Consider the following 11,697-nt stretch of genomic DNA (forward strand, 5'->3'; position numbering starts at 1 on the left):
GTGATTCCTAATTTAATTTCTAAAGAATACAATAGGTTGTTTACGAAAGGTTCGACACTTGTACAAAATTTTTGTATAGTGAAACCGGTACGATCTTCCTAGGACCAACCAACATTGCGGTGACGTAACAAGTTTTTGGCGTCATTGCCGGAGACTGCGTCTATAACATTAGAGATTATTATTTGAGTTAGACTAAACTTTTCTTTTCTTTTCTTACATTTAACTTGTAACTAGTTTTCTAATTCTGTTTTGCATTCTTTCATTACATTCTTTCATTGCATATTTTTTTTCTTTATCATTTCATTCATTCATTGCATTCATTGATCTTTAATTCTTTTTTGTAAACTAAATTCTTTCTATTCTTTTCTTTTCTTTGAATCAAATTCTTTAATTTTGTTCTTGTATGCGAAGATCTAACTTTGCAGGATATCTACTTCCTCTTGATCCCGAGATTGATAGAACATTCCATAGAAGGAGAACTTACAAAGACATCAAGAAAAATAAGAACAATCAAATATGGCAAATATACCACTTAAGAATTATGCAATACCTTATGCTAGAGGGTTTCACTCAAGCATTACTAGACCCTCTGTTGAAGCAAATAACTTTGAGATCAAGCCTACAATAATCAATATGGTACAACAAAATCAGTTTGGAGGTAAACCACATGAAGATCCTAATCAGCATTTGGAAGTCTTCTATGAAATTTGCGGTACCATGAAAATGAATGGTGTTCCTTCAGAAGCAGTTAGATTATTACTGTTTAGGTTTTCTTTAAGAGATAGAGCTAAACAATGGTTAAATTCCTTACCTCCAAATAGCATTACCACTTGGGAACAATGTGAGCAGCAATTCTTAGATAAGTTCTATCCCCCTAGCAAGACAACTCATATGAGAAATCTTATTGCAAGCTTTAGTCAATCCGATTCAGAATTTTTATTTGAAGCATGAGATAGATACAATAATATGCTCAGACAATGCCCACACCATGGGTTAGAGAAATAGTTAGTGATGCACATATTTTATAACGACATAAACTATCATACTAAAGTGTCCCTAGATTCAGTTGCTGGAGGGGCACTTATGAATAAGAGTCTAGATGAGGCCGAAGAAATTATTGAAAGTGTAGCACAGAACCATCATCAATGGCAACAGAGAGAAGTGGAAGCTATTCTTATTCAAACCCAACAAAAGCATCAGGAAAATTTGATGTAGATGCAGTTACTCTAATGACTGCAAAGCTGGATGCTCTTACTAAAAAGCTAGAAAATCTAGGAACAAATTCTAACATAGTAAATGCCATAGTATGTGCTTGTGAAACATGTAGAAGTTCTGATCATTCTCAAGACTCATGTCCTTTGGGAGCTATATCTACACAAATAAATCAATTAGAGCAATGTGACGCTATCATGGGTTTTAATCAAAGGCAGAACAATCCATATTCCAACACATATAACCCTGGGTGGAAGAATCTGTTACAGTGTATACTAAAAGTCTAGTTTTTGTAAACATTTATTTTGAAATAAAGAATCACATTGGTAAAAAATGTTTACATTTATGCTGAGTGTAGTTGTTCAATTAATTTATATTGTAGATAACATGGTGTGTGGTGTCACACACAGAAGATCATGTTATCGGTTCTTTATAAATTATAAACAGTAGCTCGCGACTAAGATGGAAAGGAACAAACTATTGGAATAGTCATAGTGTAATTAGGTGTCAGTTTATCTTGACTGATAAATTACACTAGTACACTTTGAGTGTACTGAGCATGACTATTTAAGGTAAGTTCTTTTTATACTGTCTTGATAAAAGAATAACACCTTAGTTATTATGGAAGTGTGTGCTCTTAATCCTAATATAATACCAAGCACATATATTTAGTATTCATTTCTTTGACTTATCAAAGGGTGAGATTTAGCTCGATAAATCAATAGGCCCGATAAGTTGAGAAATGATATTACTTATAGTGTGTGTTGTTGATTATAGAAGGAAACTGTGTCATAGTAATCTAGGTTGATAATGTCCCCAAGGGGAGCTCATAAGGATTTTCATGTTAAACCTTGTAGTTGGACTTAGTCCGACATGATGATAAGGTTGAGTGGTACTACTCTTGGATTGAGATATTAATTAAGTGAGTTGTCAGTAACTCATTTAATTAGTGGACATTCATTATCTTAAACACAGGGAGACTAACACACTCATAATAAGAAGGAGCCCAAAATATAATTTGGGATTGGTGCGGTAGTTCAATAATAATTCTTTAGTGGTATGAATTGTTATTGATGAAATTAAGTTGGGTGTTCGGGGCGAACACGGGAAGCTTAATTTCATTGGGAGACCAAAACCAATTCCTCCTCTCGGTCCCTATCATAGCCTCTTATTTATAAAGTATTATACCCACCCTTACCCACCTTCTAACCCATTCTAATAGGGCGGCCAAGCAAGCTTGGAACTCAAGCTTGGGCCGGCCAAAGAAGAAAGGATGAGTCAAGTTAGGGGCCGACCAATGCTTGGAGCCCAAGCATGGTGTGGCCGGCCCTAAGCAAAATAAAAGGATTTTTATTTTTAAAATTTTTTTTTCTTATGTCGATTCCATGGTTTTAAAAGAAAGTTTAAAATTTAAATATTTCCTTTTATAGCTTTCTACAAAAGATTAAGAAGAGATTTGATATCTTTCCTTATTTGTAGATTGATAGGAAGATTTTAATTTTGATAAAACTTTTCTTTTTTGTAACCATTTTCATGATTTAAAAAGAGAGTTTTAAAATTAAATATTTCCTTTATAGTCTTCTACAAAAGATTAAGAGAAAGATTATATATCTTTCCTTATTTGTAGATTGAAAGGATATTTTAATTTTAGAGATAACTTTTCTCTTTGGAAATCAACCACATGTTTAAAAGAAAGTTTTTAATTTATAAAATTTTCTTTTATAACCAACCATGAAGGGAAAAATTGTTAGAGAAATTTTTATTTAAAATTTCCGGAAAAAAATAGGAAGTTTTAATTCTTGTGATTAAAATTTTCCTTGTTTGGAGTTTTAGTGTGGCCGGCCATATAGTTTAAGAAAAGGAATTTGATTTTAAATCAAATTAAATTTTCCTTTTCATGACAAAGTAATAAGGAAGTTTTTATTTAAATTTTCGTTATTTGCCAAAGACCAAGGATTATAAAAGAGGGGGTAGGGGTGCCTTCATGGTGAAGAACTCTATTCTATTCTTCTCTTCTCCTCTCTTCCTTGGTGTGGCCGGATTTCTTTTCTCCTGTTCCCCTATTCTTCCTCTCAAGTGGCCGGTGGCATCATCCTCTTGAAGAAAGCTTGGTGGCCGGATTTTGCTTGGAGAAGAAGGAGAGATAGGAGGCTTTGTTTCTAGTATCCCTTGGAGCTTGGTGGTGGTGGCCGAACCTCACATCTCTTGGAGTTTTTGTAGTGGCCGAAGCTAGCTTGGAGAAGAAGGAGATTGGGTGGTTCTCGTCTCGGTAGATCGTTGCCCACACGACGTCCGAGATAAGAAGAGGAATACAATAGAAGATCAAGAGGTTATTGCATACAAAGAAAGGTATAACTAATAATTATTTTCCGCATCATGCTAATTTTTCTTTGTATGAATTTCAAACACAAGAGGCATATGATTCTAGATTTTCGAATTAGATATTCGAAGTTGTATTTTTTTAAAATTTTTTGAATTTGTGATTCGATTGTTCTTTTCGGTTAAACCTAATGTTATTTTAGGAAATTAAATATTGAATTTCTATTAAAGGCTTTGTCGAGGCAGTGGTGGATGATCCCATACCCAAGAAGGCCTAGTGCCTCGTCATGTTTGACCTAGGAGCTGATTTTAGAAATAAATATTTAATCAACTTTATAACATAGGTGGATTTGGATCAATAGTGTTAAGTTCCGCTTGCGATCCAAATCTAAACCATTAAGAACAGATAAGTTAAATTTGGAATCAATAATGTTAAGTTCCGTTTGCGATTCCTAATTTAATTTCTAAAGAACACAATAGGTTGTTTAGGAAAGGTTCGACACTTATAAAAAATTTTTGTACAGTAGAACCGATACGATCTTCCTAGGACCAACCAACAAAATCATTCAAATTTTTCCTACAGAAATAATCAAGAACAAGGACCATTCATGGGAGGCAAACAAAATTTCCAGTCGGGGCAACAAAATTTTCAACAACAACAACAATCTTCTCAAAGCTATCAGTTTTCTAAAATAGAGAAGATGCTTGAGGAAATTATCTCCAATCAAAATGAAATGAAGCAAGATATTTTGAAACTAACTCAGAGAATGGATAATTCTGAAAAGCATCAAAAGATTCAAGATAGTCAAATTGCCCAGCTAGCCTCATCATCTTTAAGAGCACCCAGACAATTTCCTGAAAAATCTGATGTCAATATAATAGAGCATTGCAATCGAATCAAGCTTAGGAGCGGATGGACCTTGGGTAATCCTCAAGTGATTGCTCCAAAAGGGATGAAAACTGAAGAAGAGCTCTCTTCTCCTGCATCTGAACCATTTCAAATTCGAGAAGAGGAGGGGAGTACCAATAAATTTGAAGAGAATCTTCCACTAAACCCACAGAATCAAGTATTCCCTTTTCCTCAAAGATTAGTGATGTTGAAAAAAGATGAAGAATTTGGAAAATTTTTGGAAAAAGTTAAAGAAATTTATGTTGAAGTTCCTTTAATTGATGCGATTCTACAAATGCCAAAGTTTGCCAAATTTTTAAAGGACATCATGTCAAATAAGACAAGAAAGGGAGACATTGAGACCATTGCACTTACTGAGGAATGCAACGCTTTATTTGAGAAGAACATTTCCCCAAAGCTTAAAGATCCAGGAAACTTTCACATACCTTGCAATATAGTATCTAAATTCATAGAAAAAGATTTTTGTGATTTGGGGGCAAGTGTTAGCCTCATTCCATACTCAATCTGTAATAAATTAGGTCTCAAAAACTTGAAACTTACTACCATGACACTATAATTAGCTGATCACTCTTGCAGATATCCTATGAGTATTATCGAAGACGTGCCGGTAGAGGTTGGTGGGATTATAATTCCCACAGATTTTGTAGTACTGGACATGGTAGAGGACCCGAAGATTCTGATCATATTGGGAAGACCTTTCCTCGTAACAGCTGGAGCAATAATTGATGTTAAAAATCATAAACTTTCATTGGTAATCGATAAGGAAAGGTTGGAGTATGATTTGTCTAACTCTTCTAACCATATCTCTTCTTTTTTTATTAAGTGTTTGCAGTGGGGCGGATACTTATCAGCTTGAGGATTGGAATTTCCACCCTCATGGGAGACCACCGGATGAGGAACATGATCCGGCAAGCGATATTGGGAGAAGGCCTCCCAATAAAAATGAAAAATACATCTGCCCTCCTAGGGAAAGAAAAAGATAAAAGGATCAAGGAGATCGGTCGAGCTAAAGACCTTAAACAAGCGCTTCTTGGGAGGCAACCCAAGGGTTCCTTTAGTATTTTTCAGTTTTAGTTTTTCATTTCATTAGTAGTACTTTTAAATTTGTGTTACATTTGTTTTCAGGTTGTAATTTTGCTTCCATGAGCTGGTCATGACTACTTCATGGGCATGGAAGCGTTGGAGAAGTCGGGAAGGAGCAAGATCATCTAATACAGGACAAAACAGAGCTCGACCGTGTATTATACATGGTTGTGTATGACATGCAGAGAAGGTGGATGCATGGGTCGTGTTCATAAGACATGACCTTGTAAGGGCTCCCAAGAGGGAAAATTGCTCGGCCGTGTCCCACACACGGCCGTGTGATGTTTCCAGAAGAAGAGACGTGCTCAGCCGTGTCCCACACACAGCCGTGTAAAAATCCAGAGGAGAAATCTGCACTGCCCGTACTATCCAGCACGACCGTGTAAAGTCACCCGAGAAGAAGAAGGATGAGGCCGTGTCCCACACACGACTATGTGAACTAGACCGTGAAGAAGATGGATGTGGCCGTGCAAATTGGCACGACCATGTGGACTAACTCGAGAAGGAGAAGGTTAGGGCTGTGTAGATCTACACGACCCATGTGGAGTGATCTACCTTAGCCGTGTCTAGAAGACACGGCCATACCTAGGCCGTGTCGGCATACACAACCCCCTATCCTTAAATTGCTCCTCTCTCCCAAACTCTTCTCTTCTTCAACTTCTCCTCTAATCCTCTCAGATCTAGATCTTAAACTCATTTCTCTCCACAAACTTCTCAAGATCTAGATCTTAACACCACTTCTCTCCTCTCCTATTTTCAAGATCTACAACTCCTAGCCCTAAAAATCTTGTCTTTCAAGATCTATTCTCACAAGAACTTACTTCTCCAACAAAATAGCACCTTTCCTTACTCAAGCTTGATAATATGTCCAATATTTTGAAGAAACTTTGCAAAGGAAGTGGTGGATCAAGCGGAGGAAGGGAGCCAACCAAAGAAAAAGGAAAGCAACCAATAAAGGGTAAGGAAAAGAGGATAGCACGCGACGAAGGTAATGACAATGAATTCAATATTATTTTTAGAAATGAAGATCAAAAGTCTATATTTAAAATTCTTGTCAATAGAAAAATTGTGTGTACACGTTATATGGACCCAACTATTTTAGACATGTTAGGAATTAGGGATGATATAGATTGGATGATTGAGTCTCTTGATTGGAACGATATTATGTACACACATCTACCTACATATCCTCAAATTATACTAGAGTTTTTGAGTTCATTAGATGTTCACTTTGCTAATGAAGATGATTTTGTTGGCAATATTACTTTTAGACTAATGAATCAAGAGTTTCAGTGGATATTTAGTGATTTCAATAATTGTTTTGGATTGCCTACCGATAACTCTCGCAGGTTTAACTCAAGATTTAATTAGAATCATTTTTGAAATTTAGTTAATGGATTAGATCAACCCTATGAGCCCTCTAGAGCTAAAGCTTCTCATATGTAAAACCCCATTTTTAGATATTTACATCGTGTCATGAGTAAAACTATTTTTGGTAGAAGGGAAAGTGATGGGGTTATAAAGAAAGTAGAACTTTATGCTCTGTGGGCTATGTTACATGAGGTTGACTTTGATTCCGATTTCCATTTTTTGCAAACCTTGGTAAGAGCCGAAAAGGCATCCTTGGGATCGATTGTTTTTGGTGGTTTGATTACTCAAATAACTATAAGTTTGAATATTGATCTAGATGGGCTGGAGGTCATTCATGGCAATGATATGATTGATATTGATGCATGTCTTGCTATGAAAATGATTTGTCGGGATGAGAATGGTTTTGCTTTTCCTAGGAAGAATGGTTTTCCATTACCTCTTCCTTATCCCAAGCGCACCTCTATCTGTAACCCTGCTAATTGGGTAATCACTGATAGAGTTCCTGAGAATGTTCCTTCCATATCCGGAGACACAGAGCCCCACCTTGAGCCCTCGTCATCTGGACATCCGCAACCTTCCAAACATCCGGAACCTGCTAGGCACTCTTTTGCCTATGGTACGGGTAGTTCCAGATTTAATTTTTTTGATTTTCGTGCATCTCTAGACTTGCTTCATGAGAAGCAGGATGCCCAACGAGCAATGTTGGAGGATCGCTTTTCTTTATCAGATGACCAGTTTAGAGAAGTACGAAATCATTTTCAGTTCACGAGGAATTTTCAAGGTCAAGTGGCCGAATTTATTCAGGACTATGATACTGATTAAGCTAGATTGAGAGAATTTATGCAGGGCATGAGTATTACTAGTCAACAAGTAGATGCCCTCTATGAGTATCATAGGATCCTGAGTGAAACTCCAGGTTTTCTTAACTTTCCTATTGGACGTCCACGTAGACCTCCTTTTTCTCGTCCACCTCCACCACTATATTGATTTCATCAGGACGATGAAAAGTTTAAGTCTTGGGGGGGGGGGGGGTAGTTTGGTAACCTGAAAATTTTTGCATTTTTTTAGTTTTCTGCACTTTCAGTTTTTAGTTTTGCATTTGTTTTGCTTTGTTTGGATTGTTTTTAATAGTCATTTGACTATCTTTTGAAAAGTTTTGTGGCATTCCTATTGAAGAAAACATCAATCCTCACTTTTATGCTTACTTGGCAAAAAGAAAAATTGTTAGCATGTTCTTTATCTTGATTCATGATATTGTAAATGATGTTAGTATGTTTAGTGTACCTCTTTTCTCTATCTTGAGAAGCATGATGTGAGCTAAGTATCATATAGAAATAACTTTGAGTTTTGGCTTAACTTAAGGATCTTACTTTCACTTCACTTTACTTGAGCTTGAATGGTTGATATCATTGAAATGGTCATGATTCATCCTATTTGTTTAGTACTTGGTTTCCATGGTGATTTCTCAAACTTCATTTTGGTTACTGGATGAGGCTCGAATTTTGAAAGCTTATTTGAAAAAAATCAAAATATCCCAACTTTTGTGCCTATGAACTTATGTGTTTAAGTGTTGCACAATGCAATCACTTAGTGTAAAAAAGATGCATGATGATGAAAAAAGTGAATGAAAAGAAAGTGTTGAAAAAGGGATATAAAAAACAGTTGTCGTGAGTGGAAACTAGCAAGTCACCCCTTTGAGACCGAGTTAGGTTACTGGGGAAATGACTTCTATGGTTCTCCTGATATTGAGCACGCCTTTGAGACCCTGGGTTGGTTGAGAAATATGAACCAAGTGTGTGGCAGATAAGTACTTATCACCGGAAACATTAGGAACTCAATTGGATGACGACTTGACTAGGACAAAGATTGAAACTTGAAGGGTTTTGAGTTACTTATTTGCACCGTGCACAAAAGACTTATGCTTAAGCCATACTTGGTTTATTTCTATGATCATACTTATTAATGAAACTTTTCGATAAAGTTAGGAAAGTGTACTAAGGATTATGATGCATTATTGAATACATGAATCTTGATTGCGCCATTTTGCTTGAGGACAAGCAAAAGTTTACGTCTGGGGTGTGATGTACGTAGATTTTATACACTTGTTTAGCATGTTTTAACGCGCATTCTTATATTTTATACATGCTTTAGTTATGCACTTTCATGCTCCTTACTTTACTTTTAGCATAAATACTTTTCTTTGTTCTGAGATCTGCTCTTGTGTGTTTTATGCTTTCAGGAGTCGAATTTGGAGAAGAATTGATGTCCGTAGCCAATTCTATGATCAAATGGAGGAAAACAACTTTGGCAATGCGTGCCACACGACCTTGCAAAGGGGAATGGCCCTAGCCGTGTGGTGATGATAGCGCCGTGTAGCATCAATAGCAAGGGAGAGTACCTTGGCCGTGTGAAGCTTACATGGTCGTGCCACCTTTTCAAGCCAGCTAGTACACAGCCGTGTGTGCCACACGACCGTGCAGCCTTTCCAGAGCCAAAAAATGGCATGATCGTGTGTGTCACACGACCGTGCAACACTTCCAGAGATAGAAATTGGCTAGGCCGTGTGGATTTGCACGGCCGTGTAAGCAGGCAGAAGCAGAACATGGCATGGTCGTGTGAGGGTCACACGGCCGTGTGACCTTGGTCGAGAGGAGGAGCGCCCTGGTCGTGTGAATCTCACAGGGCCGTGTCCGTGTGGTGCCCAAATTCCCTCTTCTATATAAAGGGTTTCCCCCTCTTTGAAAGGGGGAGGCTCTCCCTTTGGGGAGATTAGTTCTTGAGTGCGAATTCCACCTATTAGGAGGCGTTTAATATCCAAGATTTGACTCCAAGGGTGGTGGATTGGTTCTGGAGATCACTCGTCGTATTGTGATAAGCGTTCCTTTCTATTTTCTTGATTTGGATCGGAATGTCTTCAATCCTTTCGTCTTTGGTTCTTTTCCTATTTTCTATAGAGTAGATTCCTTTGTTCTAGGATGGAGGGAGTATTGGTGATGTAAATTGATGTAAGATTCATGGATTTGTCATCTTCTTGATTCAAGGATGTTGTTATGTTTTGTATCAATCAATCTTGTATGGATTGTTGTGTTTTGTGCCCTAATATCATTCTTGATTGGTTGTTTGTATTTCTTGTGGAATCTTTTAGAAGAATTCTCTAGATTGTATTGTCGCGGGGCGTCGTGATAGGGCTGCCCCATTAAACCGACATTTAGGGGATTACTTTGAGGGGATGAAGCAGAGATATACAAAGAAGTAGGACGGATTGATATGCTGAATTCTATATCTATATATGGATTGATTAGTGATGATATTTCTATGTTGTATGACGGTGGGGCACCGTGACAGGGCTATCCCATTAAACGGGCTTTATAGGGATCATAACTATTTGATTGCTTAAGGTTTAAATATGAGTCCTTGATCGGTGTTTTTTGTAGAAAATAACCGGTGACTTCTTGCAAACACATTTCAATTGAGGATAGGATTTGTAGATTTCTTTACATTAATGAGTATCACTGAGAAATCAAATCTCCTAGAACCTTCACAAAACTAAGTTTCTATATTTAACTTTGACTTCTAATCTTTAGTGGTTTCTTAAGACATATAACCTCTTCATGATTGTTTAGCTAATTCGCTATTGAGACATCTTTAGTGCTTATAACCAGTCCCTGTGGATTCGATATTTTTTTATTACTGGCGACGTAACCGTACACTTGCGGTGATGTAACAGAGGGGAAGCTCGCGTTTTGGAAATATCGAATGGAGGTGTACTTTAAAATCGATTTCAATATTTTACTAACGATTAAGTACAATTTTTATGTGCTCAAAAGAGAAGAAAGAAAAAAACTTGAGGAGCATCGATGGACTGAAAGCAGCGCAACAATTTTATGGCTAATCGTAAGGCTAAGTCCACCTTCTGAGCATTCTGCCAGCTCAGGAACTCAACAGAATCAGCAATTACAGGAGTGCAAAAAAACTTTGAGAAAATTTCTTGAAGCTCTATGAAGAACCAAAAGAAGCTGAATCCAACTCCTCGATGGACACTGAGTCATCGTCAGAAGAATCTGAGATTGAGGAAATTGTTGGAACAACACTTATAGTCGAATACCTACTTGAAGATAAAAAAAACTCATCCGAGATGAGCACCAATAAAGAGGGAGAGTCTTCGGAAGAAAGTAGCGACAAAGGGGAAGCATTGAACAACGAAACTGACATGGTAAGTAAGGTATGTCAGCTTCCTCCTAATCAATTATTTGAGTGTATTAAAATACTAAGTAAATCCCTATACAAATTACGAATTAAGGTTGTCTCCCTAAAAAAGGTTAATATTGACCTAGAAAATAAAATAGATAATGCATGCCTAAAATAAGAATTTGAGAAATTAATAGCTTAAAATACAAAATTAAATGATAAAATAGAATTATTAGAAAAAGACGACTCGTGCTAAAAAGTTTACATGCTCCAGAAAGAAATTTTAAATATCATCGAAGGTTTAACTAGTATTTTAGATACCATAAGGGCCAAATTACAAAAATAGAAAGATAATTAATTCTAAGAAAATATTTAGTTAATCCAGTAGGTAGGAACCTATATTGGGTTCAAAAATCATGTTTATGTTAAGTTTTGATGCATGTTCTAATTTTTATTTGTTTAATATTTTCGTTGCATTCTTAAAATTGTCTGAACTTTTTCAAATAAATTTTTTCAAATCCTTTCTATTAGAACATTAATTAGATCTTAATTTTTCTATGAAAAAAGATTTTATTACTTATCTGTTAAAAACTTTTAATTTTTTTTAATGGCTA

The 11,697-nt window shown here is 36.4% G+C and overlaps 1 non-coding gene across 1 annotated transcript; it reads right to left on the reverse strand.

Moving 5' to 3' along the window:
* Positions 1-889: 889 nt before the first annotated feature.
* Positions 890-995, reverse strand: LOC122022131. The gene has a single exon (XR_006122864.1). It is a non-coding gene; the product is annotated as a small nucleolar RNA R71 (small nucleolar RNA).
* Between the last annotated feature and the right edge of the window lie 10,702 nt (positions 996-11,697).

Source organism: Zingiber officinale, chromosome 9A, assembly GCF_018446385.1.
Source record: "Zingiber officinale cultivar Zhangliang chromosome 9A, Zo_v1.1, whole genome shotgun sequence".
Classification (NCBI taxonomy): Eukaryota; Viridiplantae; Streptophyta; class Magnoliopsida; order Zingiberales; family Zingiberaceae; genus Zingiber; species Zingiber officinale.